Raw genomic sequence first — 19,024 nt, forward strand, 5'->3', positions numbered from 1 at the left:
TTCATCTCATAGCCTCCAGCCCAAGAAGCTAGTTTTCTCTCTTTTAACAAACACACTTCAGTATTTCTCCTTGCCTCTTGAACCAGTTTTTAACGCTTACTGGCTCTGTCTTAAATTAATGAGTTAAGTAAAAACCTTTGACCTATGTTCATTTAATATCTATATGACAGTCATTGTTTGACCCTAAAAAATTATTCTTTAACAGGAAGAAGCCAGGATTTTAGTAAGAACAGTCTGTTCCTTCCTTCACGGTGAATAACTAGACACCCTATTTACATGGGTTTCTGAGACAGTTAATCACTTATAATATTTTTCTTATGCTTTTTAAAAACTTCTATTTTTCATTTTATTCTTAAAGAGAGTGAGAGTAAGCAGGGGCAGAGGGAAAGAGAGATCATCTTAAGTAGGCTCCACATTGGATATGGAACCGGTTGCGGGTCTCAATCTTATGACTCTGAGATCATGACCTGAGCTGAAATCACGAGTCAGTTGACTGAGCCACCTAGGTCCCCAATATACTTTTATATGTTTATAAGACATGTGGAAAGTATCTTAAAAAAAAAAACTTACTGAGATTAATTTCATGTAACCTAAAACTAACCTTTTTATTTTTATTTTTTATTTTTATTTTAATGTTGGTTATAAAACTGTTATAAAGTGAACAATGCAGGGGCATTTAGTACATTCACAGTGTTGTACACCTACATCTCTATCTAGTTCTAAAACATTTCTGTCACTCCAAAGTAAAATAGTTCATCTATTAATCAATTTCTCCCTATTCTGCTCTCCCCATAGTTCCTGGCCTCCACCCATCGGCTTTCTTTGTCTGTGCATTCATCTGTTCTACGTAGTTCATATAAATGCACTCTTACAGTATGTGTGACCTTTTGTATCTGGCTTCTTAGTATAACATATTGGAGATTTATCCATGTTGTAGCATATATTAGTAATCCATTTCTTTTTATGGCTGGATAATACTATGTTATATGTATATAACACTTCTTTATCATTCACCTATTAATGGACATCGGGCCACCCATTAATGGATGTTTCCACCTTTGGCTACTGTGAATAGTGTTGCCATGATCATACATGTACATCTCACTTGTTGAAGTACCTCTTTTCAGTTCCTTTTGGTTTATATCTGGAAGCGGAATTGCAGCCTTGTACGGTAATTCTGTGTTTAGCATTTGAAGAACTGCCAAACTGTTTTCCACAAAGATTCAGCTATTTTATGTGCCTTTAGCAATATATGAGGGTTCCAATTTCTCCATCTCCTCTCTAACCTTGTTATTTTCCATATAAAAAATTATTTGCCACCCTAGTAGGTGTGAAGTGGTACCTCGTTTTGGTTTTGATTTGTATTTCCCTAATCACTAAGAATGTGTGTTGAGTATCTTCTCATGTGCCTGTTAATCATGTGGTACATCACTTTTTTAATATGTTAGGAAAGCTGGACACTGCAAAGAAAAGATGACTTGCATTGTAATACAAGTAATTATCCCGTAATTTGTGTTTCTTAATTTAAGATTTTGTACACTAAATTTTATCAAATGATTCTATGGAGGAAGCTATCTTTTTTGGACACAAACTGGAGAGTATTTCCCCACTCTTTATATGATGCTGTTTACACAGTGTTTTCAACAGACCATGCCTAAACCTTCCACAGCATCCAGCAAGTGTTCTTAAAGAACTCAGAAAAATATTGCCATGGTGATACTATCTGTCCTTGTGAAATGCTGCCATGTGAGCTATTTTATACCCTCAAATCTTGCTTGGAGCTTTCAGTTTGTAAGATTTATTTGCTGATTTGCTTTTTAAATGTGTATATTACAATGCATTTTTAATAATAATGATAACAACAAGTAGCATTTCTGGAACATTTCTCAGGTGCCAGACTTTGTACCGGACATTTTATTTGGATATATCCTTTAATCCTAATAGAATATTAGCTCCTTGGGGTACGATCTTTTATTTCTTGTCTGTTGTTGTATCCCCAGCATCTAACATGGCACACCTGCTTAAGAGCAAGTGTTGAATCAGTGTTACTGAATAAACAACCTTTGAGGTGGTTTCTGTGATTACCTTCATTTTAAGAATGAGGAAGCTGGGGGGGAGGGGGTTTGGGAGAAGGGGGTGGGGTTATGGACATTGGGGAGGGTATGTGCTATGGTGAGTGCTGTGAAGTGTGTAAACCTGGCGATTCACAGACCTGTACCCCTGGGGATAAAAATATATGTTTATAAAAAATAAAAAATAAAAAAAAAGAATGAGGAAGCTGAGTCTAAGAAATGTAAAGCAATTTCCTCAAGGTCATACAGATGGGCAGTGGCAGAGCCCAGATCAGAACCAAGAAGCCTACTCCAGAGACCACACCACACTGCCTTCTAAGCCATAGCATTCAGAACAGCACTTTAACCTCTTCCTTCCACATTCTGCAGAGTGACCAGGAAGTTCTGTCAAAGAAGAAGAAATTCATTACACTTCAAGAAAAAATATTTATATTTTAAAGATTTTATTTACTTATTTGACAGAGAGACACAGTGAGAGAGGAAACACAGGCAGGGGGAGAGGGAGAGGGAGAAGCCGGTCTCCCGCTGAGCAGGGAACCCGATGTGGGGCTTGATCCCAGCACCCTGGGATCATGACCCAAGCTGAAGGTAGATACTTAACTGACTGAGCCACCCAGGTGCCCCAAGAAAATATTTGTTAATGGGTCTGTGTGCCCAGACATTTGTTGGGTGTAATGTTGAGAACGGGTATTAAGGAAATTCTTTTATGGGGATTGACACTAGCTGGGTGACCTGGAACAAATAATTCACTCTAGACTTTACTCCTCATGGGTAAAATGGAAAAGTTGCACTAGATGATCTAAGTGTATTCCAGCAATAAAATATGATAAATTTTAAGAAGTGGCATGGGTAAAGCCACATTGAACTTGTTTGCTGGGGATGGGGTGGTGGGTGGTAGGAGATGTCATTGGTTTATATATCTCAATCTTTGATCTAGAAGATTGATGAAGAAGAGGAAAGGGCCACAAAGTGGTAAATATACAATGACAGTGCTAGTGTGTATCATCTAGAAGAAAAAATGAGGCAGTTATCCAAGCAGCAAGGAAACCTCAGCTCATCTTTAATTTTGAGAAATGAGATTTACTTCTCTCCTCACCCTTACCTTTGATAAGTATAGTAGCCTGAAGTTATTTACTATTTTTATGGTCTCTCAACACTTCCCTCTCCTTTGTGTCCTATAAGTCTTCTGAGAAGTAGTTGGGGGGATATTTGGAAAAAGATTATACAGTTGTCTAGTGATTTTTTTTTAATTTTAAAAGATTTTATTTATTTATTTGACAGACAGAGATTACAAGTAGGCAGAGAGGCAGTCAGAGAGAGGAGGAAGCAGGCTCCCTGCTGAGAAGAGAGCCCGATGTGGGTCTTGATCCCAGGGCCCTGGGATCATGACCTGAGCTGAAGACAGAGGCTTTAACCCACTGAGCCACCCAGGCACCCCCAATTGTCTAGTGATTGTTGATCTTGTTTTTCTTTTCTTTCTTTCTTTTTTTTTTTTTTTTTAAGTACCCCAGTCTGTCTTACCCTGAAATTTGAAGAAAATGTCAAATTATTGTTTTTTAGTATTGTTAATTTTTCTCTTGATTTCTTTTTATTAAAAAACATATATGCCTCATGGCAGTTTTTCCTTAGGTTTCTAGGAGTAGGAGATATTGTCTAATAAAAAATAATAATAGCAAAACTTCAAAACAATATGTTAACTTTTTAAGGGAAAAAATCTTACAGGTAAAACACACTTTTATTTTTTATTTTTATTTTTTAAAAAGATTTTATTTATTTATTTGACACAGAGAAAGAGGTCACAAGTAAGCAGAACAGCAGGCAGAGATAGAGGGGGAAGCAGGCTCCCCGCTGAGCAGGGAGCCCGATGCGGGGCTCAATCCCAGGACCCTGAGACCGTGACCCAAGCCAAAGGCAGATGCCTAACCCACTGAGCCACCCAGGCACCCCTAAAACACACTTTTAAAGGCTTACTTATGTTCTATTTTAAATTTGGTTGAATGATTATACTTCTTATTCTGCAAGGTTTAGCCAATAATTGCACACTCATTAGATGCCTGGTGTATACAAAGCACTATTTTGGATGCCAAGGAAATTCAAATATCCTTGCCCTCAACTTTGTAAAAGTTGCGAAACCTGTACAACCAAGCACAGCATATGAGAGAATATTATGCATCCCTCAAGCTAAATGTAAAGTGGTTTTGTTTTTAAAGATTTTATTTATTTATTTGTGAGAGAGAGAAAATGAGAGAGAGGGAGCATGAGAGGGGGAAGGTCAGAGGGAGAAGCAGATCCCCTGCTGAGCAGGGAGTCATATATGGGACTCAAATCCTGGGACTCCAGGATCATGACCTGAGCTGAAGGCAGTTGCTCAATCAACTGAGCCACCCAGGCGCCCTAAATGTGAAGTGTTAAAGGAAGTGAAGAAGTGTACCTTTAAGCTACAGTGTTTGAGAAAAGCTTCATGGAAGAGGGGATGCTGAAACCAAGTCTTGAAGGATGTACATGTTAAGAGTGAAGGTAAGGGGGTTGGGGGAGGGATATTAATAGATGGAGAGAATAATTTGAACACATGCTCAGAAGGAAGAATATTTGGCATGTATTTGGGAACTATAAGTAGTTCATGGGAGTGGAGGAAAGTTTTGAAAAGATGAGTAGTGGGAAATAAAGAGAAGAAATGAATTGGAAGTTGGGAACAAGTTTGTATTCCCTGATAAAGACTGTTAGATCCATCCAGTATTGGTTTTCTGCATGTCTATCCATCTTCCTTTCCCGTTGTCACCCCACTCCAAATAAAACAGAAGAATAGACAAGTAATTTCTTCATGCAGGAAGAACTGAGTACCTGCTCTGTCCCAGATACTTTTCTAGGAGCATAAGCTCTAAAGATAAACAAGACACAGTCCTTGTCCTCAAGTAGGCCACAGACTGAGAGGGAAGACCAACTCTTAGTTAGAAAAGGGATACATATAAAGTGCCCATTTTATTTGAAATGGGGCCACCTTGAAAAAGAATGATCTTGGCTGCAATGGGCTGATGGCCTGAGCTCTGTTTTTAGCCCTTGGGAGCAACCTCAGGATGTGTGGCATACCAGAAGAGCAGCTGCGTACTATATTCTGAATATGATGAAAGTGGCACCTCCGTTTTTCCAGACCCATGGCGGTGACTCTCCCTGGGAAGGAGAGCCAAGCTTCTCTCCTGGCTTGTGCCATTGGGCACATTTTTCCATAGAATTTTAGAGGAGAACTTTGAGAAAGAAGATATGGAGAAGAAAGGGATAAGAGAATAAAATATAGAGTAATTTAAACAAATGTACAGGATTTAATCAGTAGTATCTCTTAGATACAGCAAGATTAATAATAGATAGTAATAGTAGTAATGGTAATAATAATAATAATAATAAATGATAATTACTGAGTGCTTTCTTTGTACCAGGCACTATGATGAGGGCTTTAATGTACATTACCTAATTTAACCCACATAGTAATCCTAAAAATTTGCTACTACTTTCGTTGCCTTTTAAAGATAAGGAAACTGGGGTGCCTGGGTTGACCCAGTGGATTAAGCCTCTGCCTTCAGCTCGGGTCATGATCTCAGGGTCCTGGGATCGAACCCCGTATTGAGCCCCGCATCGGGCTCTCTGCTCAGCGGGGAGCCTGCTTCTCCCTCTCTCTTCCTGCCTCTCTGCCTACTTGTGATTTCTCTCTCTGTCAAATAAATAAAATCTTAAAAAAAAAAAGATAAGGAAACTGAAGCTTAAAAAGATTGAATAACTTTACCCTATCACATAGATCGTAAGTGGATATAATGGAAAGTATATTGGGATGGCTTTTATAGGTCATATTTTATAAAGAGAGCTGAAGCCTAGAGAGAAGTAAGTAGTCCGTAGGTACAGAGCAGGATGATGTCAGAGCCAAATTTAAAGTTCATCCCTTAATTTTATAGCTCTTGAATACTTTTAAAATTCTTTTATAATAGAAAATTTCAAATGTATGTATCAGCTTCTATGATTACTTATATGCAACCAGTCTTATTAAACATCATATTATTTCATCTCTAAATATGCCAGAATGTTTCTCTAGAAGAGAAAATAATAAAAAAAAATCAGAATACCATTATTGCTCCTAAAATTAAAAGTGATTCTGTAATACCATCAACTACCTTGTTCGGTTTGAATATGAATTTCCAGTTGTTTCATAAATGTCCCAAATTTTTCTTAGAGTTTATTTGCTTGAATCAAGAGCTGCATAAGGTCCATACATTACAATACATTGATATATCTTAAGTCTCTTTGACCTATAGCTTTCTTCCCACCTTTTAAGTTTTCTTGTAATTTAAATTGTTGAAGAAAACTGGTTGTTTATTCTACAGAGTTTCCTGCAATTTTGATTTTGTTGCTTGTATCATTGTGGTGTAGTTTTAATATGTTCCTCTGTCCTCTGTATGTCCTATGAATTGGTAGTTACATTTACAGACTTGATCAGAGTCAAATTTGATACATCCTTTTTTTTTTTTTTTTTTTTTTGCAAAGCCACTTCATAAATGATGTATCATCAGGAGGCACATGATTTCTGATTATCTAATTTATTGTGATGTTAATAGTCATTGATGATTAATGCATCAATTTATTTAGGGTTGCAAAGCCTTCCAATTCCAGCCATGACAGAGTATCAGGATGAAAATATACTTCTCACCTTAAATGAACAAAAACCCAACAAGAAATATAAAACAATGTTATAGATATTGGACAACAGGTATCACACAAGTGTGATCTCTTTTTTTTTTATTAATATGTAACGCATTATTTGCCCCTGGGGTACAGGTCTGTGAATCGTCAGGCTTACATACTTCACAGCACACGAGTGTGATCTTTAAAGGAAGGGGAATGGTATAATGTCTGACTTCTAATGAAAAATTGTAGGGCATGCAAAGAAACAAGATCATATATTCATAACATGGATAAAATTCCATTAATAGAAACAGAATCCAGAGATGAGAGCATAGAATTAGTAGACAAAAATAATAAAGCAGCTATTATAAATATACTTCAGTTGCTAAAGAGGTAGAAGAAAAGATGAGCATAATAAGGAGGAAAAATAGAAGATATTAAAAAAAGACCCAAATGTAGGAATTAAAAATATTTGAGATGAGAAATATGTTGGATGGAATTAATAGATTAGACACAGTAGAAGAACAGATTGGACAGTTGAAGGCATAACAATAGAAGCTTTCCAAAATAAAACACAAAGAAAAAAGACTGAAAAAAAAAGCAAAGCAAAACAATGAATAGAGCATCAGTAAGCTGTGGGACAGTATCATGTAATTGGAGCTGGGGAAGGGCAGTGATACCAGAAAAATATTTGAAGGAATAATGGCACCTTAAAAGGATCTGGAGACCTCTTTTTCTGTTGTGATGAAAGATAAAATTGCTTCTCAGCAGGTAAAGAATGGTTTCATCATGAGCAGAAATCTCTAAACTAGACTGACCCTTTTAGAGTACATGATGACCACCTATATGATAGGTTATATTACCTTCCTTAATGGAAAAATTGTGATGTTTGTCTTTTATCTTCCTTTTTTTCCATCCTTAAATCTCTCTTATCCACTTTTTTTTTTTTTCTGGGTGCAGTATATTTTATTGATGGTACATGACAAGGTAGGATACTTCAAACCCCTCCCCTTCTTCAGGAGGTCTGGAATAGAAACTGGGTAGATGCTGGGAGATTCTCGGTGTGTTAGGGAACAGACTGGAGCAAGAACTGCCCAGAAGCTGAGGGCCTCTCTCTTCTTCCTGTTCTCACTGATTCTGGTGGTCTGGGGGGCTCTTACTCCTTGGAGACCATGTGGACCATAAGGTCTACCGCCTGGTTGCTGTAGTGAAATTCATTGTCATACCAGGAAATGAGCATGACAGAGTAATCATTGAGAGTAATGCCAGCTCCAGCATCAAAAGTGGAAGCATGGATATCACTGTTAAAGTTGCAGGAGACAACCTGGTCCTCTGTGTAGCCCAAGGTGCCCTTAAGGGGGTACTCCAATCCTTGCTTCACCACCTTCTTGATGTCATTGTATCTGGCAGCTTCATCTAGGTGGCAGGTCAGATCCATGATAACAAGGTTAGGGTGGGACACGGAAGGCCATACCAGTGAACTTCCCAGTTCAGAGATGACCTTTGCTCCAGGCTTAGCCGCACCAGTAGAAGCAGGAATGATGTCCCGGGCAGTTCCTCAGGCATCATACAGCTTCCCAGAGGGACAATCTATGGTCTTCTGGGTAACTTTGATAACTTGGACTGTGGTTATGAGTTCCTCCATGGTGCCAGAGTTTTCCTGAATGACCTTGGCCAGAGGGGCCAAGCAGTTGGTGAGGCATTGCTGATAATCTTGAGGGAGTTGTCTTACTTCTCATGGTTCATGCCCATCACAGACATGGAGGCACCAGCAGAAGGGGCAAAAATGATAACGCTCCTAGCCCCATCCTTCAAGTGAGTCCCATCTTCTCCATGGTGGTGAAGACCCCAGTGGACTCCACAACATACTTGAGATGAGCATCATCCCATTTGATGTTGGTGGGATCTTGCTCCTAGAAGATCAGGATGGGCTTTCCATTGATGACAGGTTTCCTGTTCTCAGCCTTGACTGTGCCATTGAATTTTATGTGGATGGAATCATCCTGGAACATGTAGACCATGCAGCTGATGACAGTGAATGGGCCATTGATGGTGACAGTACCCAATTTGCCAGAGTTAAAACTAGCCCTGGTGCCCAGTACAGTCAAATCCCTTTACTGCAACCTCCACCACTGTGTCTCAGGTATGTGGCTGGCATTGCACCAGAAGATGTGTCTGTCTATTGAACAAAGGGGAGCAGAGAGCCTCTCTTATCCACTCTTAATGTGATTCCTTTCACTTCCCCACTGAATACTCCCAAAGTGTCCCTGGCTACCCAAGGAAGTCCTGTACCCATTTCCTGAGCTTCCACCTGGGTTCCAGGATCCTTTCATTTACCCATGCATCCATCCCCAGCCTCCTGTAATGAAATTTTGACCTGTTTTGGTCTAGTCAGTTCATATTAGGGGTTAATCCTTGATAATCATTCCTTGTGAGTTCCAATAATTTCATGTACAAAATTTTTAAAAAAATATTTTATTTATTTACTTGAGAGAGAGAGAGAGAGAGAGCATGAGAGGAGAGAGGGTCAGAGGGAGAAGCAGACTCCCTGCTGAGCAGGGAGCCGGATGCAGGACTCGATCCTGGGACTCCAGCATCATGACCTGAGCTGAAAGCAGTTTTTCAACCAACTGAGCCACCCAGGTGCCCCATTTTTCATGTACAACATTAATAAGTTAGTATTCACATTCAAAAGGCCATCCAAAGATATACTTTAATTGCTATTTGGTGACTTAAGGTTCAACTTAAATAGAAATTTTTGTTCAACAGTAATTTCAGGTACTGAGTCATATACTATGTTAGGTGCTAGGGCAGAATGAGTAAGACCTAGCTTCTGTCCTCTGGAGTCTCTCAGACCTGAAAGACAGACTTACAAACAAACACAAATTGGTGTCACATAAATACAGTAAAGGAGATGTGAACAAAAGTTCTGAGCACTCACTGGGAAACAACTGACATAACCTGTGGCACTCAAGAAAAGAGACTTTTGTGATGGCTCTAAAGGAGAAACGGGTAAAAGAGCTTGAGAAGGTGAAGGTAATGTCTGGCAAAGGAAATATAAAAAGCACAGAGATAAGGAATATCAATGGCTGTTTATTAAGTCTTTACTGTATGTCAGGCACAAAGCCAGATGCTTTGCATACATTTATATCACTTGACTCTCACAAAAATCTTTTATTTTTTTTTAAAAATTCATTTATTTGAATGAGGTGAGGGAGAGGCAAGTGGACATAATTTTCAAGAGGACTCCCCAGTGAGTGTGGAGCTGGACGCCAGGCTTGATCCCAGGACCCAAGGGATCATGATGTGACCTTGGCCAAAACCAAGAGTCAGACAATTAACTGACTGAGTCACCCAGGCACTCCTCACACACTTAATATTTACATGCATTTGTAATTATGTTCTTTCCTTCTTTTCACCACTAGGCAACAAAGTCTTAATCAAAGGGTTTGATTGTCTTTTTCATGAAAATGTCCTTTTCATTTAGTGAATGTGGTCTACTCACTTAGTGAATGAATGAGTGAAACTAAAAGAATACTTATGGTGGTGGGAAGTTGTGGCACTGGGCTTTGCAATTCTATATCAAAGAAGTTACGGTTGCCTTGGAGAAACTGGGAAGTCTCAGATTAATTTGAGGCTACACCTATATGCCAGTTGAACCTTACAACCCCAGCTTTGCCCTTCAGGTTTCAGTGAGCATGACACGATTATGGGGTGAGCCAGTTGCACTTCCCTGTAAAACTTAAAAGAAAATTTGAACTGAGCCACCAGTATTATGATCTCTAATGCAGGAGCAGAACAACACTTCAAGTAGTTTTTGTGGATTTCTGGGTGTTGTGGCTCCCTTGACTGGGATCCATTTGGTGTTCAGCCTTTAGCTATAAATAAATCTTGAGCCCCCATGCCTGGTCTGGTCTGGGGAGCCAAGGAAGGCAGAGCAGCTGGAGAGGCCTAGAGATGTTAGCCAAGAATGTGCTAACTAGGAAGGAAGGTAGGAATCCAGGCTTATTTGGATACCTTTTTCTATAGACATGCAACCTAATTATGGTCTTTGGCCAGTTTTGTCTGGGGAAGAAATTGAGCTTTCTTCTTTGTAAGCCTCCTTCTCTCATTTCCTAATCCTAGAGAGAGCATAGCTAAACCTGTTTCATCTCCACCCTGCACAATGGATTCAACAAATCACCTGATTTGGAGTCAGGAGATGTGGGTGCAAATTCTGACTACCTGTTAGTGACTGTGTGACTGTAGGCAAGTGATGTAATTTCTTCTGTCGTAAAATGGAGCTTTACCTCCTTCCCACCACATAGTTGTTGAGAGAATGAAATGAGATAATAAGGTTGAAAGTGTTTTGTGAGTTATCAAGCTCTGTGTAATTGTACTGGAGGAGGAGGATGTGCTTTCCTGAGGGGCATTTAGACTGGGGGACCCAGATTAAGTAAACCCTTCTTTCTCAACTGCCCAGTGTGCCACAAGGTGGCAGCAGGATCCTGTCTTTGCTCCTGTCTTTAGCATAGGGGAAAAAAATGGGAAAGGGATTTGGATGCTGCTTTGCTCTGCTCTGCAAAGGTGAACAGGATTTATTCCTTTATCACTTCCTACATTTCTCACTCCACCGAATCCTTCAACTCCACATAAAATAATTTCTCAAAGGACTCACGTTCTTAAATCCGAATCCCAGGGCACTTCCTCTACTGTGGAAGTTAATCCAACCCTGGCAGGTCTTGTTTAATGGTTGCAAATCTGTTCTGAGCTTTGGGCTTTAGTACAACTCTTGCCCTCCTGGGATTTCACTGCTATAGACTCCAAACTCACTGTTGTCTTCTTCCTTGAATCAGAGCTCTACTGGCCCTGGAAAACCAGCTAATCCAACTTCTCATTACAGAAGAGGAAACTGAGGCACAGGGAAGGGAAATAATCTGTTCATGATTAAACAATTAGTTCATTCAAGAGTTTGGACTTTAATCCAGCTTTCTTCGTGTGGATTCAGCCCCTCTGCAAATGTATTTTCCAGGTGTTTTGAAAGGTTTTTGAAGCAGCTTTATTTCTCCCAGTGGTGAGAATTTTGAGGGTTCTCTGAGGCAGAGGGAAACAGGAGACCTCTCTAGTACCCACTCCAAAAATAAATTAGTCAATCAGCTAATTAGCTAATTAGATGATTAATTAATTAATTATTTGACAGAGATAGTGAGAGAGGGAACAGAAGTGGAGAGGGGGAGAGGGAGAGGGAGAAGCAGATTCCCCACTGAGCAGGGAGCCCAATGTGGGCTGGGACCCTGGGATCATGATCTAAGCCAAAGAACATTCAATGACTGAGCCACCCAGGCACCCCAACAAAAATCTTTTGAAGCAGCTTTGCCAAAAGTACATCACTAGGAATTGCCAAGTATCTGAAAGGTAGGCATTAGAAACTCTCAGGGAGGGGTGCCTGGGTGGCTCAGTGGGTTGGGGCCTCTGCCTTCGGCTCAGGTCATGATCCCAGAGTCCTGGGATTGAGCCCCACATCGGCCTCTCTGCTCCTTGGGGAGCCAGCTTCCTTTCTCTCTGCCTTCTCTCTCTGCCTGCCTCTCTGCCTACTTGTGATCTCTGTCTGTCAAATAAATAAATAAAATCTTAAAAAAAAAAAAAGAAACTCTCAAGGATATTATGTCAGGAGAGGGGAAGAATCCACTTAAAGGACAGGTTTCATTGTATAGGTTTTTGCACGAGGGTTGTCTTCCCAATTATATTCTCAGAGGCAATGTTCAAATGAGACCATTCTCAGTTTGCCATAGCTGAAGGCAAAAGAAGGCGGGAATGAGGGAAGCCAGCCTTAAACATTTGTTCTCTTGTGCAGGGCATTCTCTGTACAAGTAAATCCATATAAAGGGAACAGAGTGGTAAAGTAAGAGCTTGTGACTTGAGGGTCTGATAAATATTGGTTCAAAGCCTGGCCTAGTTACTTTTATAGGTAATTATCGTAAGCCTTAGTTTTCTTATCTATAAAATGGGCACAATGATATCTACCTTATTAACTCTATAACTTTGGATCGCCCCCGCCAAGACAGACCATAATACCCTCCATTGCGTGCCTAGATTACATTGTCTGTAAAATGAGAATAATAGTAAAATGAGAAGTCCCTTTTCACAAGTGTATAAGGATTAATGTTATTACCTAGAATCATGCATAGTAAGCAATTGGAAAGTATTAGCTGTTGTTATTATTATTACCACCATACAGAGTTGTTGTGAGTCTTAAATGGGACAGTGTATGTAAAGCTTTTTTTTTTTTTTTTTAAAGATTTTATTTATTTGACAGAGAGAGAGATCACAAGTAGGCAGAGAAGCAGGCAGAGAGAAAGAGGAGGAAGCAGGCTCACTGCTGAGCAGAGAGACTGTTGTGGGGCTTGAGGTGGGGCTTGATGTGGGACTCGATGTGGGGCTCGATCCCAGGACCCTGGGATCATGACCTGAACTGAAGGCAGAGACTTTAACCCACTGAGCCACGCAGGCACCCCAAGCTTTTAAAGAGAATAAGCACTCATTAAGATGGTATTTATTTTTATTTATATGTAATAACCACAATGATGTAGATAGTATTCACAGTAAATGAACCTGCTTACTTATAATCTAGGTAAAAATATTTTTTTGTCATTTGTTTTTTGTGTATTCTTACTCTGTTATTTGAGGATAATTCTTGGCTTTTTGAATTAGGATTCATCTTCTTTTTACTAATCTAAAGACAACAAGAGTGATTAGCATTTTTGAGCTTTCACTTTGTGCCAGATCCAGTGCTCTATGTACATTGTCTCAGAAGGATTCCGTAACTTGTTTATGCCTACAGAGCAAACAAGTGATAGGACTGGGATTTGAACCCAGGCAGTCCTATTCCAGAGTGTGCTTTCTTGACTATTTTTTTTTTAATTTTTAAATTTCTTTTCAGCATAATAGTATTCATTGTTTTTGCACCACACCCAGTGCTCCATGCAATACGTGCCCTCCTTAATACCCACCACCTGGCTATTTCTTTCTTTTTTTTTTTTTTTTAAAGATTTTATTTTTTTGATAGACAGATCACAAGTAGGCAGAGAGGCAGGCAGAGAGAGAGGAGGAAGCAGGCTCCCCGCTGAGCAGAGAGCCTGATGTGGGACTCGATTCCAGGACCCTGAGATCATGACCTGAGCTGAAGGCAGAGGCTTAACCCACTGAGCCACCCAGGCACCCCCCACCTGGCTATTTTTTACTCATCTGTCTGCCTTAAAAAATGTTTAAACAGAAGGGGATTCCATTTCTTACTAGTAGAATTCCAGTACCCTAGAGCCAAAAGATACTAAAGAATTAATCATTGATTTATAAAATATCAGGCACAGTAAAAATGTTTCTAACCTTTGACCTGACATATCCACTTTTAGGAATCTGTCATAAAGAAATAATCCAAAATACAATCAAAGTTTTATCACAATGTCATTTTATTACAGTGCATTTATAATATGGAAAACTTTGATGCAATCTAAACATCTAACTACAGAAATGATTAGTAAAAATATTGTATATCTACTTGATGAATTATTATGTAGTTTTGAGTAATCATGAATGCTGATGCTATTTGGAATTAATTAATTAATTAATTATTGGTGAAAAGACATTTGGGCTATTTTTCTCTAGGGCCTTCCTTTCTTTTCTTTTTCAAAATTTTAGGGGGTTATCCAAAGTGGGAATTGAACTTATAACTCTGAGATCAAGAGTCGCATGCTTTACTGAGCCAGCCACTGCCCCCAGTGCCTTCCTTTCTAACAGCATGGTTTTTCTTGGTCAACTAATGTATACAACTTTCTTATGTGAATCTTCTTGATGGACTTGCAAGGAAGTTTTCCAACATTCAAAGACCCTCAATCTATTTTGTTCTAGCTTCTGAAGTAGGTGACATGGGCTACCACTTTATGTGAGATCACTGGTTCTACTCTGGTCTGGTTCTGGTTCTGGTCACATTTGGGTTCTGTGTTGTGGAGGTAGGCTCACTGAAGGCCATTGACCGAGGCCAATCCTTCCTCTTAGTATACAAAGGTAAAAGGGTCCGAGTAGGTTGCCTGGTCCAGGCTGACAGAGAAAGTGGAGAGCTGGTATTCACTTTGGTGGGCAGCCTTGGGCCATAAATCCTTGACTACCCCCCACACCACCTGCAAGCGTGGGTGGGACACAGAGACACTCCTCTTCTCCTCCTTTCCTGTTGACAGTGACTGTCAGCTGGGGTTTAGCTAAGGCCAAAACACTTTGATGTGGCTTCTCCTTGTGTCTTGAGCTTCCTCACAACTGGGTGGTTGGATTTTAAGGACAAATGTCCTATACTCTTAGAGGAGTGGGGACACTTTCCCTGGTGCTGTTCTAAAGGTGTGTGATGAAGCCACCTGAAGGCCTTCAGGATAAATCTGGAAGGCTTTGGGAAAGCTGAAAATGATCTGTCTCCTTTCGCTGCTCTGCAAGATTTTCTGGAAGACTTTCCTAAGTGTGAACTGCATAGGATGCTATTCTTCTCCACTGCCCTTACATCAGGAGAGAGTCTTGTTTAGGGCCCTGTCTCATTTCATAAGACAAGATCTGCACAGTGAAGGAGCATAGTTGTCATTCTGTTGATTGGGAAATTGAGCCAGAAAGGGGCTGTCATATATTCCATGAAGGTCCAACCATGCACTCTATGCCTGTGTATGGTTAGAAAAGAACCTAGATGTCCATCAACAGATGAATGGATAAAGAACACACACACACACACACACACACACACACACACACACACACACACACACAGGAATAGTATGCAGCCATCAAAAAACGAAATCTTGCCATTTGCAACAACATGGATGGAACTAGAGGGTGTTATGTTGAGCGAAATAAGTCAATCAGGGAAAGACAATTAGCATATGATCTCTCTGATATGAAGAATTTTAGAGGCAGGATAGGGGATCATGGGGGATAGGGAGGGAAAAAATGAAACAAGATGGGATAAGAAGGGAGACACATTGTAAAAGACTCTTAATCTCAGGAAACAAACTGAGGGTTGCTTGGGCATGTGGGGGGAGAGATATGGTGGCTGGGTGGTGGACATTGGGAGGGTATGTGCTATGGTGAGTGCTGTGAATTGTGTTAAGACTGATGATTCACAGACCTGGACCCCTGAAGCAAATAGTACATTGTATGTTAATAAGAAAGAAAAGAAAAGCAGCAGAGAGTTTTCTCCTAGCGTTGTTATGTTGATTATCCAAGATAAAACACTTAAATCACACAGTGACAGACTTGGTGCAGTGATTAACAATGTCAGTTGCAGTAGGTAGGCAGGCTATCCTGTGATGGATGTGAGCCAGTAAGATGCCCGCATGATCCTGTTTGGAAATTTGTGAGGAAACAGATGCTGTATGTGAAATCACGAGAAGATGAATAAATAATACATATTTTCTTGTTTTTCTTGAATAAATAATACATATTTTCTTGGTTATTAATCTTCACTTTCTTCACTCTGGCAAGATTCATAGGACAAAGGGATTCTCAATCCTGTTTTTATATCTATCTATCTATCTATCTATCTATCATCTTTTTAATTATTTATTTGAGAGAGAGAGAGAGGCAGAGGGTGAGGGAGAAGCAACTCCCCGCTGCAGAGAGTCCAGCTCCGGGCTTCATCCCAGGACCCTGAGATCATGACCTGAGTGAAGGAGCCACTTAATTGACTGAGCCACCCAGGCACCCCTCATTCCTGTTATATATAATGATTTGAGGAATTTGGGTAAATTCTTAAGGTTGGTTTTTATCTAGCTGATAGAAAGTCAGTAAACTTACTTTTACTCATCAAGTAGATATGGCCCTGTGCTGGTCACTCAGTGAGAGTCGAGATGTAAGGGCCTGAGTATATGGCTGAGGTGCTCCCAGTTTTGTTGGGGACAGGCTGATAGCCTGGAAGCATTGTACTGTGCATAGAAATGGAGAAGGGGTGGGTGGGCATCAGGAATAGATGTCTTTGTGTACATGTACATGCTGAGCGGGCCCAAGGACTGGAGACACAGTGTGAGTCAGGCCTGCCAAGCAAAGGCTCTGTAGGGAAGGTGAGTCTTGGATGAAGAAAATTATGGATCAAAACTGGTTGCTTTCCAGACCAGATGAAGAGATGAAGGGCAAAGGCCCAGAGACTGCAGTGACCATATGTTGTGGAAAAAATAAATGACTGTCTCAACTGGAGTAGAAGGGCCACCTTGGGAAGGGTGAGTGGTGAGCTTTGCTTTGTTTTTTTAAAAGTACAAGATCTTTAAAACACATAGTGTAGATAATTAAAAACACATATTTGTTGGTCATCTTCTTCTGGCTTTCTGACCCAGATTCGAGGATAGCAAATTTTATTTTTAGTTATCTTTTTCTTGACCATTTTTAGGAGTCTGTGACTATGATGGTGCTGTGCCAAGAAGGTAGGACAAAAAGGAATAGCAGTGTAGAAGAAGCTTTTTCATTATCTTAGGAAGAAGCTGTAAGGGAATGCTTTTGGTCAATTAATTGATGGCCCTATGAGCACCAGAGCAGGAGTCACATGGAACAAACATTCATGACAAAAGTCAAGGCTTAAGGACTGAACAGCAAACCTGTCATTCCTAGAATTTTAGAAAATGAAAAATGATAGAATGATACTCAGGTAATGATTGATAATCATTTTCTCTTATAAAATGAAGAATGATAATCATGAGGTATTGTAAAGCCCTTCATGATCCCCTGTAAAGGCTATGAGCTGACTTGTCTGAACTTCAGATCCTTTGTAGTAGAGACTTCTGGTGTTCACCTATATCTGATTCTCTTCTTCTTCTAGGCACACTACCGTGTTGTATTCTCCCATTTCTTGCATTTAGGTGGGCACATAGGAATATTTCTGGCCAGAAGTTGTGAGCAGAATTGGTGTGTATGTCACTTTCAGGCCAAAGCATTTAACTGCTGGTGTGAGACTCTTCAGCTCCTCCTGTCCTTGCCTTAGTAACTGAAATGGTTGTGTATTCTAGATGATATAACTACAAGATGGCAGAGCTTCAATATCTTGGGTCCTTGAGTAATTATGCAGAGCAGACCTCACTGCTGCCCCCCCCCCCGCCCCCCATTCCACCCCCTGCCACTCCCAGGCCCAGCCCTGGGAGACTGGGTATTGCTTATTGCCATAGCAAGTACTAGTCTATCCTGACAAAATAACCATTCCTGCTCAATTCTCTTATTCTTTTTCTTGCCATTCTTAGGACTTAGAAGATGCATGTATTCACTCCTAGGGAGTGGGGTAAATGAGTCATGTTTGGGAGGGAGGAGGGGAGAGGAAGAGGGTAGATTTAGCTGGAAGTAGTGATTATAGAATTGCTTCTGGTGTGTGATGAGGGCAGGAGAAGAAGGAAAAAGGGATAAACTGAGAGATCTGTTGTTTGTTCATCATCATCGTGGGTATTATGGTCTGTCTTGACGGGGGCGATCATGAACCACAAATGCTGTCTGCACAGATTTTCCCATGTTTACCCCTTGACCTACCTGCACAGGCCTTCCCCTGAGAAGTCTTTGAGTGGTGACAGAGCAGAAAGGAAACTTTGGAAAGTTTGGCAGTTAAATCCACAGTCAGCTTTAAAGGCTGAAGTTTCAAGGCTCTGAGACTGATAGTTGACATAATTTCTTTGAAGACTCATTATGTAAGAAGTCAGCTCATGCAGCTTCATTTCATTTGAAGCCTCTTTGTGAATTTGAGAATCTTCAGCCATTAATCACGGTCAGTTCGGTTAGAGAATACATATTGTCTTAATGTAACTTACTCCAAAAATTCTTCTCACCAGCCTTCTCACTTAATTCTGCTACTGACTAGCTTTGTGGTGGATAGCAAGTCCTTTTCCCCCAGAACCTCAGTCCTCTCTGTAAACTGTTCCAGCCCTGACATTCTAAAGTTCAGAGGGGAGAATAATACTGTTCCCAGTTTGTGGGTTGAAGGTTCTAGGGCGAGAGAGGGAAGGGAGTTAACTCTGATCCATGTTTAACACTTGCAGAGGCTGTTCTCGTTCCCTCCCCCATAAGATGGTGATAGTGCAGTGTGCATGTGAAATTGCTTTAAAGCTTCCTCCCTGGGGCTCTCCATGCCTTGAAGTCAGTAACTTGGTTTCATTTGTCTCTGCCTCTCATGTACATGACATAGATCTTGCTACAGGGTAGTTGCTTAGTAAAGTTTGCTGACTTGAAATGGAGTAAATACTTGGTGTTTCTTAAAAAAATTTTTTTTCTATAGGGGCATCTGTATGGTACAGTCAGTTAAACATCTGATC

At 40.3% G+C, this 19,024-nt stretch overlaps 1 protein-coding gene and 1 pseudogene across 2 annotated transcripts in view; one reads left to right on the forward strand and one right to left on the reverse strand.

The window, feature by feature from the left end:
* KLHL3 (kelch like family member 3) overlaps positions 1-19,024 on the forward strand; it is a 259,558-nt gene that overhangs the window by 23,954 nt on the left and 216,580 nt on the right. The gene's annotated exons all lie outside the window — the stretch shown is intronic.
* LOC116585705 lies at positions 7,894-18,472 on the reverse strand (annotated as a pseudogene).

Source organism: Mustela erminea, chromosome 3 (assembly GCF_009829155.1).
Source record: "Mustela erminea isolate mMusErm1 chromosome 3, mMusErm1.Pri, whole genome shotgun sequence".
NCBI classification, from domain to species: domain Eukaryota; kingdom Metazoa; phylum Chordata; class Mammalia; order Carnivora; family Mustelidae; genus Mustela; species Mustela erminea.